The sequence below is a fragment of the Geotrypetes seraphini genome, chromosome 1, assembly GCF_902459505.1.
Source record: "Geotrypetes seraphini chromosome 1, aGeoSer1.1, whole genome shotgun sequence".
NCBI classification, from domain to species: Eukaryota; Metazoa; Chordata; class Amphibia; order Gymnophiona; family Dermophiidae; genus Geotrypetes; species Geotrypetes seraphini.
This window is the reverse complement of record NC_047084.1, coordinates 127,813,414-127,833,203: the sequence shown is the minus strand read 5'-3', so window position 1 is coordinate 127,833,203 and position 19,790 is coordinate 127,813,414. Positions and strand designations below refer to the sequence as shown.

At 45.3% G+C, this 19,790-nt stretch overlaps 1 protein-coding gene across 1 annotated transcript in view; it reads left to right on the top strand.

Moving 5' to 3' along the window:
• Positions 1-6,397: 6,397 nt before the first annotated feature.
• Positions 6,398-19,790, top strand: part of NDNF (neuron derived neurotrophic factor) — a 52,692-nt gene continuing 39,299 nt past the window's right edge. The window contains exon 1 of the mRNA XM_033938261.1: positions 6,398-6,681. The gene's annotated coding sequence lies outside the window, so the exon portion shown is untranslated. The remainder of the gene's footprint in view (positions 6,682-19,790) is intronic.

The following is a 19,790-nucleotide window of genomic DNA, read 5'->3' as shown; positions in this document are numbered from 1 at the left end:
TATATTAATTGATGGAATTAAGTGCTGTTTATTTTGTAAACTGTTTGATAAATTGTTGCACTTGATGTTGGTTATTAAAATGAATAAAGATTTATATTTAAAAAAATTACAAAGACTAGGGGACACTGGAGATACTTTTAAAACCAATAGGAGGAAATCTTTTTTTACTCAGAGAATAGTTAAGCTCTGGAACTCGTTACCAGAGGATGTGGTAATAGTGGTTAGCATAGCTGGATTTAAGAAAGGTTTGCAGAAGTTCCTGGAGGAAAAGTCCATAGTCTGCTATTGAGACAGACATGGAGGAAGCCACTGCTTGCCTTGGATTTGGGTTTCTGCAAAGGTACTTGTGACCCAAATTGGCCACTGTGGAAACAGGATCCTGGTCTGACCCAGCATGGCTATTCTTATGTTCACAGTCCAAGTGGCTTGCCTAGAATAAGAACATCAGCGTTGAAGGTCCATCAAGTCCAGTATCCTGTTTCCACAGAGGCCAGCCCTGTGCATAAGATCTTGTCAAGATCTCAAAAGAGTAAATGCAGATAAGCAGCAGATATGCCCAAGTCCATCTTCATAAGAGCTTATGGACTTTTAACCTTGCTAAGCTAACTGCTTTTACCACATAACAAATTCCAGAGTTTAATTACATGTTGAATGAAGAAATACTCTCTCGGATTTGTTATTAAGGAGCTGTAGCGGTAATTAACCCCATTTCCCCAAGGTCCCACCTCTGCTCCTCCGCTTCTGAACAGATAAGTGCCCAGGGGGATAGAATGGACAAAGGGTCATTTCATACCTTCTCCCCAGAATTTAATGGCTGTCGGTTTTTCTTGGGGGTGTGATGGAGAGGGATAGAAACATAGAAACATAGAAAATGACGGCAGAAAAGAGCCACGGCCCATCAAGTCTGCCCACTCTAATGACCCACCCCCCTAATTTCTTCCATGAAGAGATCCCACATGCTTATCCCATTTTTTCTTAAAATCTGGCATGCTGCTGGCCTCGATTACCTGCAGTGGAAGATCATTCCAATGATCAACCACCCTTTCGGTGAAGAAATACTTCCTGGTGTCGCCATGAAGTTTCCCACCCCTGATTTTCAACGGATGCCCTCTTGTTGCCATGGGTCCTTTAAGAAAAAAGATATCTTCTTCCACCTCGATACAGCCCGTGACATATTTGAACGTCTCAATCATGTCTCCCCTCTTTCTGCGCTCCTCGAGTGACTATAGCTGCAACTTACCCAGCCGTTCCTCATATGAGAGATCCTTGAGTCCCGAGACCATTCTGGTGGCCATTCGCTGAACCGACCCAACTCTCAGCACATCTTTTTGGTAATGTGGCCTCCAGAATTATACACAATATTCCAGATAAGGTCTCACTATGGATCTGCATTATGACTTCGGGCTTTCGGCTGACGAAACTTCTTCGGATACAACCCATCATTTGTCTAGCCTTTGATGAAGCTTTCTCCACTTGATTGGCTGTCTTCATGTCATCACTAATGATTACCCCCAAGTCTCGTTCTGCTGTAGTCCTTGTTAAGGTCTCACCATTTAGGGTGTAAGATCTGCATGGATTTCTGCTGCCAAGGTGCATGACCTTACACTTTTTGGCATTGAAACTTAGTTGCCAAGTCGTGGACCAATGTTCCAGTAAGAGTAGGTCCTGCGTCATACTGTCTGGCACTGCGCTTTTGCCTACTATGTTGCATAGTTTGGCTTCATCGGTGAATAATGTAATTTTACCTCGAAGCCCCTAAGCCAGGTCCCTTACGAAGATGTTAAATAGGATCGGGCCCAAGACTGAGCCCTGCGGCACTCCACTGATCACCTCCGACGTTTCGGAGAGGGTACCGTTTACCCCCACCCTCTGAAGCCTACCTCTAAGCCAGTCTTTAACCCTTGCAGTTAATGTTTCACCTAATCCCATCAAACTCATCTTGCTCAGTAACCTGCGGTGTGGGACGCTATCAAAAACTTTACTGAAGTCCAAGTACACGACGTCCAGGGACTCCCCCATATCCATCTTTCTTGTTACCCAGTCAAAGAAGCTGATTAGATTGGATTGGCAGGACCTTCCCTTTGTAAATCCATGTTGATGGGGATCTCGTAGATTCTCATCGTTCAAGATCGTATCTAATTTGTGTTTGATTAGTGTTTCCATAATTTTACTCACTATCGATGCGAGACTCACCGGTCTATAATTCGCAGCCTCCGTCTTGCATCCCTTTTTGTGGAGTGGAATGACGTTAGCTGTTTTCCAGTCCAACGGGACTCTTCCTGTACTTAGGGAAAGATTGAAGAGCATGGATAAAGGTTCCGCCAGGACATCACTCAACTCCCTAAGCACCCTGGGGTGTAGATTGTCTGGTCCCATGGCTTTGTTCACTTTGAGTCTTGATAGTTCACAGTAGACGCTGCTGGACGTAAACTCGAAATTTCGAACGGGTCTTCCGAGCTTTCCCTTGTCTGCAACTGTGGACCGGACCTGGCGCCTCGCAGGTAAAGACTGAGCAGAAGTATTCATTTAGTAGTTCGGCTTTATCGGAATCCGATTCTACATAATTCCTGTCTGGTTTCCTAAGGCGTACTATCCCATCTGTCACTAATATACCTGAAGAAGGATTTATCCCCCTTCTTAATGTTCTTTGCTAGATTCTCTTCTATTCGGAGTTTGGCCTCTCTGACTGCTGTTTTGACAGCTTTAGACTTGGCCAGATAGTCTTCTTTAGTCTCTCGTTTTCCAGATTGTTTGCAGGAGATAAATGCTCTTTTCTTCTTTTTTACGAGGTCCGAGATCTCCGCAGAAAACCACTGAGGTTTATTGTTTCTCCACGGTTTACTTACTGTTTTTATATAGCGGTTGGTTGCTTCGTGTAGGGTAGATTTCAGAGTTGACCACAATACCTCTACATTATCTGTTTCGGCTTGATTTTGCAGCGCCCGATGGACGAAATCTCCCATGCATTTGAAGTCAGTGCCCCGAAAGTTGAGGACCTTTGTTGCTGTGTTTGATCTAGTGAAACCTTTCCTGAGGTTGAACTATACCATGTTGTGATCACTGGAGGCCAGCGTTTCGCCTACCGAAACCTCTGAGACGCTTTCTCCGTTGGTGAGTACCAAGTCCAGTATCGCCTGATCCCTAGTGGGCTCCAATACCATTTCTTTGAGTCGTGCTCCCTTTATGGAGGTTAATAGCTTTCTGCTGCCGCTGGTCGTAGCGGAAAGTGTGTTCCAATCTGCATCAGGCATATTGAAGTCCCCTAACAATACTGTGTCCCCACGCAAAGTGATGTTCTCTATGTCTTCGATTAATTCTATATCCTTGTCTTCCTGTTGTCTTGGAGATCTGTATACTACACCAAGATACAGGCATTTGTCATTTCCTCTGGCCAGGTTCACCCACTCCCACAGGCTTTCCTGGTGAAGTAAAAGGACATCTTCCCTTGACTGAAACATTAAAAAAATAACCGGGATTAATGAGCAAACAGAGCTCCCATGCCAAGAACAGAAGGACTATATGAATGAGAACAGCAACAGACAGAAGGAATAACCCAAGCTCAGGGTTCAAATCCTACTGTAGCTCCTTGCGACCTTGAGCAAATCATTTAACCTCGGTTGCCTCAGGTACAAGCTTAGATTATGAGCAGAACAGGTAAATATCCACCGTACCGGACAGTAACTCACCTTGAGTTGCTACTGAAAAAAAAAAATCCCTTTTCTTCCTGAAAGATATTTATTTTCCGTTGTTCTCTTCCAATTGTGTGGACTGTCTTGATATGATTTCTTTTCCTATTCATTATTCTAGTTCTTTCCTTCAATTTGTTTTAAATTGTAAGCCGTCGTAGCTCTGCCAGTCTGATGTGTGCAGCAGGGGCATACCCAGCCCCCCAATTTTTAGGGGAAGGCAAGACATTCCATCTTCCTCCTCTCCCCCCAGGAAATTGTCCAAACCTTTCTTAACACCAGCTACGCGATCCGCTCTTACCACATCCCCTGGCAACGCGTTCCAGAGCTTAACTATTCTCTGAGTAAAAAAAATTTCCTCCAATTGGTTTTAAAAGTATTTGGTCTGGGAGGATGAGATGTGCAATGAGACAAGCTTGGATTTTCTGTTACATAGAGCATTTTGCATAAATTAGCTCTAAATCTCGAAGCTGGAACTCTAGATCATCTATTATTCTATTGTCCATTTATTTTGGATTTCTGGAAATCAATATGGGGCCAAATAAATAGTTTATTGGAGAATCCGGTGGCCCTATCATATGATGTTATTAGAATATTTACTTATTTATTAAAGAGCACAGAAACAGTATGAAGAATGAATTATTTATCATTGATAGAAATTTCACAAATACAAAAAAAGAAAAAAAGAGAATAGAGTAGAGGACACATTTGGGTAAGCCAGTGACGAGGGAACTGTTGAATTGACAGCAGACAAGGGCTTTCTGAGATTCCCCTTGTGTCTTTTAAAAACTGCTTCATAAGGCATGATATCAATTTAAATGATATTTTGAAAACTCTTCAAAAGCTTTTGGGACACAGACTGTGAGCTGAGGCTCCTAGATTTGACTACCCGCGCTTGCTCTGCTTTCTATGTGCAACCTGCAGCCTCTTCGTTCTCAGTCTGACCAAGAAAACAAAATGCGAAGTGATGCACATTGGGAAGAATAACCTGAATCAGAATTACAGGATGCTAGGGTCCACCTTGGGGGTTAGCGCCAAGAAAAGGATCTGGGTGTCATTGTAGACAATACGATGAGACCTTCCGCTCAATGTGTGGTGGCAGCCAAAAAAGCAAATAGGATGCTAGGAAGTATTAAAAAAAGGGATGGTTAACAAGACTAAGAATGTCATAACTCTGTATCGTTCCATGGTGCGACCTCACCTGAAGTACTGCGTTCAATTCTGGTCTCCTTATCTCAAGAAAGATATAGTGGCGCTAGAAAAGGTTCAAAGAAGAGCAACCAAGATGGTAAAGGGGATGGAACTCCTCTCGTTAGGGCTCTTCAGCTTGGAAAAGAGACGGCTGAGGGGAGATAGGATTGAAGTCTACAACATCCTGAGTGGAGTAGAACTGGGTACAAGTGGATCGATTAAGTACAAAGACTAGGGGACACTCGATGAAGTTACAGGGAAATACTTTTCAAACCAATAGGAGAATGCTTTGCCAGAGGATGTGGTAAGAGCGGATAACGTAGCTGGTTTTAAGAAAGGTTTGGACAAGTTCCTGGAGGAAAAGTCCATAGTCTGTTGTTGAGAAAGACATGAGGGAAGCCACTGCTTGCCCTGGATCAATATTGCTACTCCTTGGGTTTTGGCCAGGTACTAGTGACCTGGATTGGCCACCTTGAGAAGGGGCTACTGGGCTTGATGGACCCTTGGTCTGACCCAGTAAGGCGATTCTTAGGTTCTTAAGACAATGATGTGGAGCTATGAATGTACAAGTTATTCCACACTTTTGTTCTAATGATATGAAATGAAAAGTGTGGAATAATTTGTAAGTTTCCTGGCTCCACATTAATCTTGTCATGGCTGGGCTGAGAACTTTTCAGCGGCCCCTTGTATTGTGCTGTCATAATGCCTACTACTACAGTATGAATTATTTCTATAGCGCTACCAGACGCACGCAGCGCTGTAGAGAGTCTGAAAAAAGACAGTCCCTGCCCTCAAGAGCCAACAGTCCAAACAGACAAGGCAAACAGGATGCCATGGATACAGTCGATATGCTGGCTGGGTTGGTGAGCCAGTGGGGACTAGGGTTATGGAGGTTGTGGGTTCAAACCCAAGCTGCTCCTTATGACCCTGGGCAAGTCACTTAACCTCCACTGCCCCAGTTACATTAGATGGATTGCGAGCTGTTTGAGTATCTGAATAAATGCATGTCAACCATTCTGGGCTTTGCTGGGAGAACCGTATGGAACACTTTAAAAGTAATAGGAGGAACTAGTTAGGCTCTGGAACTCATTGCCAGAGGATGTGGTAACAGCAGTTAGCATGCATGGGTTTAAAAGAGGTTTGGACAAGTTCCTGGAGCAAAGCCCGTATAGCCATTGCTGCAAAGGGGAGATGGGGCTAGATGGACCCAGTACTTTTCATTTTGGTTTTCACTGGGATTAGCTCTACTGTGGGATGATTTTATTAAGATTATCGGCAGGAGCTTGGATTTGTCCAGGAGCTCCAGTTCCAGATTCAGAGTCACTCCGGATCCAGTGAAGAGGCAGAAAGGTCCTGCTGCACCCCCAGTGCCCTGCCTGGCTTCCCTTTCTGCAGTCTCTTGCCTTTGAAGCCAAGTGGGAGTGAGAGTGGTGGGGGCAGGAGTGGGAGGGGCGGCTTTTGCCTTGCTCTGCCAGCCTCTGACTGGTGGGTTGGTCTCATTGCCCTGGGAGAAGGGGAGGGAGAAGGGGAGTCTGGGCTGCTCTGCTGACATCCAGCTTCAGTGCACTCTGTTATCACAACATCCAGGATTGGCCCCCGAGGCAGATGCTCAACATCCAGACCTGCCCTGCTGTGCCACCCAGGAGAGACACCGCAGCCAGGACTGCCCTGCTCTGCCACCCAGAGACAGACCAGCAGCCTCAGGACATCAGCTGTCTCTGGATCTCAGCCTCTTTATTTGCCAACTTTGCTTTGCCCAGGAGTTGAAACTTTTCCTTTTTGGAAACCCCAGGAAGAAATTAAGGTAAGCTGCTCTCCCTTCACCCTCTGCTTAGCTTTGCTAGGGCACCTCCAGGCTGAGGAGGGGGGGGGGTGACCTCTTCACCCAGGGACCTTGGGAAATAGGAAGCAGAATGCCTGACTGGCACTGGCTTGGCACTGGAGGCTGGGGGGGGGGGGGGGGGAATTTCCTTCCGCTGCTACGGTATTAAAAAATCAGAGAAGAACTTGAACTGACAGGAGCGGTAGATATATGGGCTGGATCCATGATGTGAGCAATCTATAGGGGAGCTCCCTTAAAGAGATTAGAATTTGCAAATCCATCAGTCAGTCTAAGGCTTTCACGTCTGTTTGTCTGTCTAGGGATTTCTCCCTCTCTTTCTAGTGTCCTGTTTACACAGGATTTTCCTGCTTAATCGCCTTGGGAGCTGGGGGTTCCCCCACCCACACTGCTTTCAACCAGTAATTCTGGGCTGATACCCCAGTCTGAATACAGTAAGGGGGGAAACCCTGGAGAAGGGCCCCTCTGCCCCCAGCTTCCCCCTACACTCCGGTAATTGAGGAGGGAGGGTCCCCAGAGAGCAATCATTTGGGGGTGCAGAGGAGCCCTCTGCGTCTTCTCTTCCCTTTCTTGACATAATTGAGAGGGGGGGGGAGGTAGGACCCCCTCCTCTCTGAAAAGCCAAGTCCTCCCTTCCCAGGGATTTAATGGGGAATTATTTGCTTCTCCTTCTGCTTTGCTCTTTGAACGGTGAGGATGTATGGATTTCTCTCCCACCCTGGGGAAGCCAGTCCTGCACAGTCTCATTACCCCCCTCCTAAAATATTGTACACAAAAAAAGTAGTTTCAATTTTCAAGCTCCCCAGAAGACTAATGAAAACGTTTCTCCCCATCAGCTGCTGGGGTCTGCGGAGTGAGTGGGGGACTTGTGCTTTTGGGGCTTCAACAGAGGATCCTTGGCCCCAGACACTCCATTGTGGTCTTGGACCTGCTCCCCCCCCCCTGCCTGCTCTGCTCTGCTCCATTTGCACGTCACTTGGTGGGGTGCAACGTGTCCTTTAAGCGCTTACGGATCGCCCTTTCATCTTCTGTAGTTATGGCATGGGAGGGGGGGGGGGGCCTGAGGCTCCACACACATGTAAAGCTTCTTGAAAGAGCTGTTTCCTCCGGTGTATTTATCTATGATGGAATTCACCCAAAGCAGTTGGCAATCAACCCGACTGTGGTCCCTGGGAGGTTAAGTGACTTGCCCAGAGTCAGCGGGAGCAGGCTGGAATTGAACTCACAAGCTCAGGGTGCAGAGCCAGCCTTAATAAAGTAGAAAAATAAAAGTCCAATTCCTGAGGGAAAGTGCAGAGAAGACAGAGCTGTGGAAGAGAATCTGCGCTCCCGAGCTGGCTGCACAGGGATCCCGCTTCCTAGATAGTTCTGCATGGCATCCAGTGGGAGAAGCAAGCTGGTCTCTCCCCCATCAGCTCTCCAGGGCAGGGTCTGGCATCTGCTTCCTCCTCCTCTGCCTCTTTGCAGCTTCCTGCCACAGAGACCTGGTTTGAGGAATTCCTTGTGTGTTTTACAAGTTCTTCTAATGGTTGGTGCCAGGGATGCCCCAAGCCGAAAGCTCGGTTCAGTGTATTTCAAATTTCAACAAGAGGGACAGGGGTGGGGATTATTTTGAATTTAGCTGTTCTCAAAACTCTGCCTGTTTTGAACGTGAATTCCTAGGCACACGTTTACGAAAAGTATATTGCAAAACTTAAGCCGCCCGTCAGCATTCATGTAACAAGTGTGGTGCAGTGGTTAAAGCTACAGCCTCAGCACCCTGAGGTTGTGGGTTCAAATCCCATGCTGCTCCTTGTGACCCTGGGCAAGTCACTTAATCCCCCCACTGCCCCAGGTACATTCGATATAGTGTGAACCCACCAGGACAGACAGGGAAAAATGCTTGAGACCTCTATGGGGAATGTGTGGGGCACAGTGTTTAGCGCTACAGCCTCAGCACCTTGAGGTTGTGGGTTCAAATCCCATGCTGCTCCTTGTGACCCTGGCCAAGTCACTTAATCCCCCCACTGCCCCAGGTACATTCGATATAGTGTGAACCCACCAGGACAGACAGGGAAAAATGCTTGAGACCTCTATGGGGAATGTGTGGGGCACAGTGGTTAGCGCTACAGCCTCAGCACCTTGAGGTTGTGGGTTCAAATCCCATGCTGCTCCTTGTGACCCTGGGCAAGTCACTTAATCCCCCCACTGCCCCAGGTACATTCGATATAGTGTGAACCCACCAGGACAGACAGGGAAAAATGCTTGAGACCTCTATGGGGAATGTGTGGGGCACAGTGGTTAGCGCTACAGCCTCAGCACCTTGAGGTTGTGGGTTCAAATCCCATGCTGCTCCTTGTGACCCTGGGCAAGTCACTTAATCCCCCCACTGCCCCAGGTACATTCGATATAGTGTGAACCCACCAGGACAGACAGGGAAAAATGCTTGAGACCTCTATGGGGAATGTGTGGAGCACAGTGGTTAGCGCTACAGCCTCAGCACCTTGAGGTTGTGGGTTCAAATCCCATGCTGCTCCTTGTGACCCTGGGCAAGTCACTTAATCCCCCCACTGCCCCAGGTACATTTGATAGAGTGTGAGCCCACCAGGACAGATGGAATCTAAACCCCTTAGACTATAAGTGACATAAATAATCACAGTTTGTGCAGTATATTTAAAGGGGATCTCGGTCGCAGGGGGTGTGTCGGATAATGCTGATATATTGGTTATCAGTTGAGAGGCGAAGTCAGTTTAATTCAGCTTGCATAGTTGGTTGTGTATTACGGATGGACTCTTCAGATCATCTGATTTTGCTTTTTTCTCATTTGCATTATTCTGTGGTACTTTATAACTACATTTTCCACAGATTAGGACATAAGAATAGCCCGTGGCCAATCCAGGTCCCTAGTACCTGGCCAAAACCCAAGGCGTAGCAGGAGTACGGTATAAACGTCATTTCAACCCCTCTTTTGCTTACGCGGCCATTACAATTTGGAATAATCTACCTGTTCACTGATTTCGATTGCTTAAGGTTTCGTAAAAATGTGAAAACTTGTTTATTTGACTCGTTGTAATATTCATGTTAGGATGACTTTTTAATTATTGATTTTACGGCCCCTTTGAATGTGGATCACATTAGATTCGATCGATTCAGGACAGTGAGCCTTGAGGATGGTTTGGGGTCAGGGCACATCCTCCGCACTCCCCTTGGGACGTTGTTTCTGAAAAGAAGGCTCTGCTAGGCCTCAAAAGGCAAAGCTTCTCTGCTTTAAGGGTCCAGGGAATTAGCTTTTCTCCTTTACATGAAGGACCCTCCACCTGCATCACTCCCATACTGACGCTGTGGTGCTGTTCCTCATCAGTGAAGAGTTCCAATAGATGAGAAAGTGATTTCGCAGAGTATTACCTCACCTTCTGGGCCTGTGGAAAACTGATCCTGGGCTGGAGCTGAGCAGTGAGACTCCCCCAGGCTCAGCAGCCACAAATGCAGAGCACACCCAGACCTCAAAACCAAACCTCAGCAAGAAAACAGCAGGGCAGATAGACAGGAAGCAGCCATTCTGCAGCTCCAGCCAGGCAGGCAGAAGGCCTCGTTTTAGACTTTCTGTGGCACAACCAACGTGGCTTAGAGATCTTGCCTGGGGTCAGTGGCAATCGGATCCAGTTCCCCAGAGCAGGATCAGAAGGGTTTAGGCATGCCAGTCCCATATCACACCATTTTGCTCCTCGTCCCACAGAGGTTTTCCTGCTCAATTTTTTCTGGGAAGTCTTTGATTTTCCCAGTCACTTTTGGGAAATGTGTCTCACCAATGCCTTTGGATTTGGTACTGAACTGCAGGGAGGGAGGCTGCTTGGGTTTCTGGTTCACTGTTTTAGCTCTAGTCTGTGATCGCTCACAAACAGCGGTCTCCAACTCAAACCCTTTGCAGGGCCATATTTGGGATTTGTAGGTACTTGGAGGGCCTTAGAAAAAAAATAGTTAATGTCTTATTAAAGAAATGACAATTTTGCATGAGGTAAAACTCTTTCTAGTGTATAAATCTTTCCTTTTGGCTGTCTTAAGAATAATATTGTCATTTATGATCAAGAAACTGTTTTATTTTACTTTTGTGATTATGATAAACAAACCCAGGGCCTCAAAATAGGACCTGGCGGGCCGTGAGTTTGAGACCACTGATCTAGGATGTGCACAGAATTTTTTTTTTTTTTTGGGGGGGGAGGAGTATAGCCTGGGCTAAGCACAGAGGATCCTGAGCTGGGGGGGTGGGGAAAGCAAGGGGTATAGCCTGAGACACGTATCATTAACTGTCGGGGAGTGAGGGTTAAAAACTAACTATTTCTATAGCACTACCAGATGTACACAGCACTGTACACATTATGTACAGGTCCTTTTTTGATCCCTGCACCTGGGTCAAAGGAGGGTTAAGCGACTTGCCCAGGGTCACAGGGAGCAGCAGTGGGACGAGCCCAATCCACTCCACAGAGGCTCTTTAGCTTAGAGGGGAGGGGGGTTTAGGGGTAACCCCTAGAATAAGTATGGAGGATGTTTAGATGCAAAAAAGTCAGAGATCAGCCAATACAATTACTGCTGCTTATCATTTCTGTAGTGCTGCACATTAAAACATTCAAGAAACAGACCCTGCTCAGTAGAGCTTACAATCTAATCAAACAGATAAACGGGACAAAGCCTGAGAGTGCTTTCGACTCCTGACTCCTCTCACCTTGGGTTCTGCATCCCCAACCCTCTATGTCATGTCTGTCCAAGTTAGACTGTAAGCTCTTCAGAGCAGGGACCGTCGAAATGTACAGCGCTGCATACGCCTTTCAGCACAATAGAGGTGATAAATCGTAGGAGACAAGTAGGGGTTATTAGTAATTGTCATTCTACAATCCAGTTTACAATGTATAGCTCAGCTTTATTTATTTATTTTTCTCTACTGTTCTCCCAGGGCAGTTCAGAACAATTTTACATGAATCTATTCAGGTACTCAGGCATTTTTCCCTGTCTGTCCCAGTGGGCTGACAATCTGTCTAATGTACCTGGGGCACGGGGGGATTAAGTGACTTGCCCAGGGTCACAAGGAGCAGTGTGGGTTTGAACCCACACCCTTAGGGGGCTGAGGCCGTAACTTTAACCACTGGCCCACTCTAGAAATCAAAGTGTAGCAGAAGTGAGCCAAGTGTAGGATGATGAAGCTGTTGTGACATCACTGATGAGGTTGGCTCTTATTGGTGGAATGAGGCATTATGATGTCACAAGACCAGCTCTATTTATTCATTCAATTTTCTATACTGCTCTCCCAGGGGAGTTCAGAACAGTTTACATGAATCTATTCAGGTACTCAAGCATTTTTCCCTGTCTGTCCCACAATCTGTCTCTAATGTACCTGGGGCACGGGGGGATTAAGTGACTTGCCCAGGGTCACAAGGAGCAGCGTGGGGTTTGAATCCACCACCTCAGGGTGCTGAGGCTGTAGCTTTAACCACTGCACCACACATAATATAACCTTATCAGATTGCCTAAGTAATCAGATATAAGTTTAATTACCCCTTAAAGATCATCTATTTTACGTCTATATCACCCTGCTAATGAGAAACCCCCTCCCCATTAAGCACAATATACAAATGCCCAACGAGGTAGTGAAGAGCTCTCACGGCTGCAAACACCACTCTTGGATCAGTCGGCCTATTTTGATAAAACTCTGAGAATGGTGGAATTGTCTCTTGTTTTGTTTTGCTCTCCCTCCCCCCCATTGTTTTTCCATGGATGTAGCTCTATCTTGGTACATGAAATCACAGGCACACATCCTGCCCTGGCAGTCTCCTATCTCCTGACACTGAACAGGGAGACAGCCGAGACTCCGAGGGGTGAAAGCGCTGGAGTCTCCCAGGCCTAGCCCAAGGCAGACAGACCGGAGGCTGGAGGTTGGCAGCATTAACCTACCTCCAGGGAGGGAAAAAAGCATTTCAATCCCAAGCCTGGTTTACTGTGAGCCTTTAGACAACACCATGTCAGCAGTCTTTAACGGCCACTGAGCTAAACCTATTCCTTTTCTTGACACTGGAGAGTGGTGATCATTGCGCTCACTACTGTCTGTTCTCCAGAAAAAGGACGGACTGAGACATCCGGGTTTTACTTCAATCTATTCTTCTTTTTCTGGAGCCATATGGTGACCCTACTTCTACTCATTTGGGTTTTGCTCAGATCGAGTTCTAGGAAATGGTTGTAGGGTATAGACACTCCAATGGCTTTATGTAGGACTAGGGTTGCCAGATTTTCCTAGCCCCGCCCTCAGACCCACCTAGTTATGCCCACCCCACCCTAGCCCCGCCCCCCAGCTGCAGGGAGGAATGTGACATCATTGTGTGATGGCCACACATGCACGGACTTCCTCCATGCCCGACACCACTTTTCAAAACCCGGACATAATGCTGGGTTTGGAAAAGCTGTCCGGGGAAATCTGTACATCTAGGAACCCTAAGCAGGACCAAAAGTAAGCAAGGTGTGGAATAGGGTTACCATATGGCTCCAGAAAAAGGAGGACGGATTGAGACACCCGGGTTTCATTGCCATTGCTTTCAATGGAAGAAAAGCCCAAATGTCTCTATCAGTCCTCCTTAATCCCATAAAACCCGGATGTCTCAATCCATCTTCCTTTTTCTGGAGCCATATGGTAACCCTAGTGTGGAAGCAAAAGGGAGCGGGGCAGTTTCTTGAGACGTTAACTTGAGCTGTCCAAGTCGGCATATAGTGGGAGATTTGATGTTACAATCCATCTGGGAGAACGCTTCACGATTTCAGTTGGATTCTCTCTTTCTCTGGCACTGTTGGGTTTGAAGCAGTGAAATAGTTTCATCTTGTAACTGTGATCGAGGTCTGAGCTGTGCAGACCCTGTACTGGAAACCTTCCGTGTTTTGTGCTCTCTGTGTTGGAAACCATCTCCTTTCGCAGCAGAGAAGCCATGGAGAAAAGGATTGTACAGGTGCCTTTACTGAATAGCTCTGGGGGGCTGCTATTCTAGCTCAGGGGTAGGCAATTCCGGTCCTCGAGAGCCACAGGCAGGTCAGGTTTTCAGGATATCCACAATGAATGTATATGAGATTAATTTGCATGCACTGCCTCCTTGAGATGCAAATCTATCTCATGCATATTTATTGTGGATAGCCTGAAAACCTGACCTGCCTACCCCTGGTCTAGCTTGTTCTGGATGAGAAGGCTCACATGATTTCATGGTCTCCAGAGTTGACAATCTTGGTGCAGCATGAGGAAGTTAAGCTGTAGTCTGATGTCTCACCACTAGATGGCACTGCCAGGTCTTTTCTGGTATAGGATAAGTTGCTAATGCGGTTAGTTATGTCTTCTATGGTCAGTGCAAAATAAAAATAATATTAATAATAATCTAGTAGTTCAACAATTAACTAAATCCTGTGATCTCTGAAAAAAATACTAATTTAAAGGAAGTTGAAAAGTGACCCTAAACATTACTTAAAATGAATTATTGGGGGGGATGGTAGAGGGGATGGACTGACCCTTGACATTAAGCAGTATCGCCTGTTGTGTCCATGTAATCTAATCTAATCTAATCTTCATTTCATATACCGAATCTGGTGAGCCCCCCAAACCACCTCCAGAATCCCCTAGACCCACTTATCTACCACCCCAATAGCCCTTATGGCTGCAGGACCACTTCTATGCCAGTACAAAAGGGTTTTGGGGGTGTACAGGGGAGTGCACATGTTTCATAATCAATGCAGTGATTCCAGGGGCTTATGGGCAAGGGTCCTCCTCTCTATGGGTCCCTAACCCACCCCCCAAGATGGCTGCCTCTGGGCTGGACGACTAGGCTTTCCTATGCCAGGCGGCCAGGTGATGATGGTCTGGAGGCTGAAATTTAAAGATGTGATTCATATTTTTATGGGGGTGGGAGGTTGGTGATCACTGGGGTAGTGTGTGGGGGTCTGTGTTATGTGTTTGCAGTGCTTATCTGGTGACTTTAGGTGGGTTTTTGTGACTTAGACCATGTTTTACGTGGTCTAAGTCAGTGTTCTTCAACCACCGGTCCATGGACCAGTGCCGGTCCACAGGGCCAGCACGTGCATCAGGCCCAAAACAACTGCCGGTCCACGGTGCGAATGATGTGGCGTTATCTTCAAGCCAGCTCCCTCTTCCTAACTGATTCAGTGCACTAAGCCACGGGCAGTGGCTCCTACGGGCATCCTGCGCCTGAACCAGAAGCCTTATCTCTGACGTTGCAACGTCAGAGGGAAGGCTTCCAGATGAGGCACTGGACGTGCAAGGTGCAATTAGTACTATTATGGAGGCGGGGTCTGGGGTGGAGATTGGGTAGAGAGGGGCGGGGTCTGGCCCACAACTTAGCCCAGTGTTCTTCAACCGCCGGTCCACAGACCGATGCCGGTCCACAGAATAATTCTTTTATTTCTGCCGGTCCATAGATGTAAAAAGGTTGAAAAACACTGGTCTAAGAACGTAGGGAGAGGGGAGACATGATTGAGACGTTTAAGTATATCACTGGTCGTACTGAGGTAGAAGATGATATTTTCTTTCTGAGAGGACCTTCGGCCACAAGAGGGCACCCGCTGAAAATAAAAGGCGGGAAGTTCCATGGCGATACCAGGAAGTACTTCTTCACCGAAAGAGTGGTTGGTAATTGGAATGAGCTTCCAGCACAGGTTATCGAGGCCAGTAGCGTGCCAGATTTTAAGAACAGATGGGATGCCCATGTTGGATCTCTAAGAGGGAATGGGACATCAGAGTGTGATCTCTCACAGGGTAGTTAGGATGGTGGGAGGGTCAATAGAGTGGGCAGACTTCATGGGCCTTGGCCCTTTTCTGCCGTCACTTTTCTATGTTTCTATGTTTCTAAGTCACAACGTCCAAGTTCCGTCGATCCTGGGCTGTATAACTTTCGGTTATACATGCTGTACGACTAAGTCTAAGCTGGCCCACATCCCGCCCAATTTCCGCCCTCGATACTCCTCCCGAAACACCCCGTTTAGCTTTGGTCGTTCAGCGGCACTATGAAGGCCTCGGTCGTTTAGAAATACGTCCAAAACCCGTTTTTAGTATCGGCACTTGGACGTTTTTGAGAAATGTTCATCCAAGTGCCGACTTAGGCCAGTTTTTGGACGTATTTCTCTTTCGATTATGAGCCCCTTAATGAGTGGATTTGATCAAGAGGGTTGCAATTAGATGATGATTATATTTGGGTTGGGTCCTATGGATGTATGGAACAGTCTCCCGGAAGAGGTGATGGAGACAGAGACTGTGTCTGAATTCAAGAGGGCCTGGGATAGGCAGGTGGGATTTGTCAGAGAGAGCGAAATAGATAATGGTTACTGTGGATGGGCAGACTGGATGGGCCATTTGGCCTTTATCTGCCGTCATGTTTCTATGATATTTAATTAGTGTAATAATAATTGTTGTTGCACGATGAGATGTTATTAAGGTTGTAACTTGTAGTAATAATCTATTTTTAGAATTGTAAACTGCTATAACACTTTGATTTTTAGCAATATATTAAGTATTAAAATCAAATCATCTTGGTTGCTCTTCTTTGAACTCTTTCAAATTCCACTATATCTTTTTAGAGATATGGTGACCAGAATTGAATTCAATACTCAAGGTGAGATTGCACCATGGAGTAATACAGAGGCATTATCATATTCTTGGTCTTATTTGCCATCCCTTCTCTAATACCATCTTGTTTGCTTTTTTTGGGCTGCCACTACATATTGGGCGGAAGGTTTCAGCATATTCTACAATGATCTTTTTCTTGGGTGCTGACCCCCAAGGTGGACCCTGTGATTCAGGTTATTCTTCACAATGTTCATCACTTTGCATTTGTCCACATTAAATTTCATCTTCCATTTGGACGCCCAGTCTTCCAATTTCCTAAGGTCCGCCTGCAATTTTTCACAATCCGCATGTGTTTTAACAACTTTGAACAGTTTAGTGTCATCTGCAAATTTAATCACCTCACTCGTCGTTCCAATTTCCAGATCATTTATAAATAAGTTAAATAGCATCAGTCCCAGTACAGACCCCTGTGGCACTCCACTGTTTACTCTCCTCCATTGAGAAAAATGACCATTTAACCCAACCCTTTGTTTTTTGTCTGATAACCAATCCACAATTGAATATTACCTCCTATCTAATATTTTCCAGAGCCTCTCATGAGGAACTTTAACAAAAGCTTTCTGAAAATCTAGATACATTACATCAACCAGCTCATGGTTATCCACATGTTTATTCACACCTTCAAAGAATTCAAGCAGATTGGTGAGGCAAGATCTCCCTTGGCTGAACCCATGCTGACTCCGTCTCTTTCATGTTTGTCTTTGTGTTCTACAATTTCATTTTTATGTATAAATCTTTTTTTATTAGTAAACAGAGACAAAAGCACAAGTCAAGTTTTACACTACTATCTACCTACCATGGAGGACTATACTCTTATATCCTCCACAGTTACACCAAGGTACCATGACCCCAATCCAGAGCCCCTCCCGACCTCCCCCCCCCTCTACCCAAAACAGTGCACAGACTGATACCAGAAGTTATACAGGTATGGAAGTCTATTCAAAATAGCCACAATTTTATTTTTTTGTACTTTTTTCCACCAGTTTGCCTGGTACTGAAGTGAGGCTTACTGGTCTGTAATTTCTTGGATTTCCCCTGGAACCCTTTAATAAAATTGGCGTAACTTCAGTTACTTCATGGCAGCGCTTATGTTCTTAAGTTTCAAGTTTATTGGAATTTGTTATCTACGCAATATCATATATTTCAATGCGTATAACAATTGTTTTTAAAATAACAATTAACAAATAACAAACAAGATAATATAGACAAATTTTGGCATTCTATTACAAACTGGTACAAAAGGCAAAGGGGGTGAACTACAATTTTTAAGAAAAGAAAAGAAACATTTAAGGAAAAAAAAACATATATGGAGGGGTCATGGAAAACATATATGGTAGGATCTCAAATCCAAGATCTAAAGTGAAATAAAGAGTATTTTGGCGACCTACACATAACACTCATTAAAAACTAGGATTTAGTACTTGCAGGTAATATTTTCTATACATTGAAAGCGTCCTTGAACAAAAAGCTTTTAAGGGAACGCTTAAATTTTTCTAAAGAAGGTTCATTCCGTAAAAATAGTGGTAAATTGTTCCAGAGCTGGGGTGCTATGACCGAAAAAATGGCAGGTCTCCTGTCCCTATTATTTTTAGAGACGGAATAGTCAATAGATGTTGTTGTGTTGATCTGAATGTCCTGGACGAAGAATATGGTATCAAAAAACGGTCCAAAAATAGTGGCACATGTGATTATTGAATTTGAAATGTTAAGAGTATGATTTTAAAAGTTATTCTGTGTGTGACTGGTAGCCAATGAGCAGTTTGTAAAAGTGGTGTAACACGGTCATATTTTTTTTGAATTTGTTATAATTTTTATTGCTGTATTTTGTATTATCTGTAGTCTCCTAATTTCTTAATCATTTCTAGCCCTTTTTTACAGAATGATTATGACGATGACAGATTTGCCACTGGAATTTGTTGCCAGAGAATGTGAATGGTGAAATCAGCATAGCGGGGTTTAAAAAACGTTTGGATAATTTCCTAAAAGAGAAGTCCTTAGGCCATTATTGAGATGGCTTAGGGAAATCTGCTGCTTATTCCTAGGATAGGCAGCATAAGATCTGTTTTGCTACTTGGGACCTGGGTTGGCCACTGTTGGAAACAGGAAACTGGGCTTGAAGGACCTTGTTCTTTGGTTACTTAGCAGCTGTCAGTCAGGACATATTTCCAGTCTGTCTCTCCCCCAGAGGTGACAAATAAGTTATTAACCTGAGAAGCACTTCATGGAGTCATTTGGATGAAAAACATGACATAAATTCTAGCTGTTTTTCTTCGGAAGCCCCATTTCACTCTCATGTGCCAGAGCTCAGCATGCCCTGGAGTCAGAGGTTTTTTCTTTGGACCGAGTCAGAGGAAATAAGAGTTAAAAAAAAAAATCTTGATTTTTCTTTTACATGTGTAAAATCTGGGTTTATTTTGGCATTTTCAATTCATCTGGACTGAGACTAGGACAGAACTTCTGAAACCTGACCTGGGGATCCCGCAGCTAGTCAGGTTTTCAGAAAAGAATTTATTTATTCAATTTTCGATATCGGTCTGTCATGGATTCATTCAGGTACGGAAGCATTTTCCCCTGTCTGTCCTGGTGGACTCACAATCTAGCTCATTTATCCGGTGGCCTGCTCAGGATCATAGGGGACAACGTGGGCTTGACCCCACGACGACAAGGTGTCAAGGCTGTTGTTATAACCCCTGCGTCATAGGCTCAGACATCATAGCAAGGTAACCATTGCTTGATAGAGATGGCAAACATATCTCCCCCCCCCCCTCTGTTTTTACAAAACCATAGAGCAGTTTATAGCGCCAGCCATGGTGGTAACAGCTCCGATGCTCAGAAGAATTCTTTGAGCGTCGGAGCTCTTACCACTGTGAGCTAGCACTAAAAACCACACTAGATTTTGTAAAAAGGGGGATAGTTAACAAATCGTGGTAAAACATTGTACGGTAAGACATTGCATGGTGAGCATAGAATGGCAGAACATTTTTCTATACCGCCATGCCACAAACAGTTCAAAGTGGTTTATAGGGGAAGAGACTGTATACAGACAGCGACATTACAGAGAGACAGCTGAGGGGAGATAGGATTGAAGTGTACAAAATCCTGAGTGGAGTAGAACGGGTACAAGTGGATCGATTTGTCACTCCGTCAAAAATTACAAAGACTGGGACACTCGAAGTTACAGGGAAATACGTTGAAAACCAATAGGAGGACATTCTTTTTCACTCAGAGAATAGTTAAGCTCTGGAACGCGTTGCCAGAAGTTGTGGTAAGAGCGGATAGCGTAACTGGTTTTAAGAAAGGTTTGGACAAGTTCCTGGAGGAAAAGTCTATAGTCTGTTATTGGTAGCATGGAATATTGCTACACCTTGGGTTTTGGCCAGGTACTAATGACCTTGATTGGCCACCGTGAGAATGGGCTACTGGGCTTGATGGACCC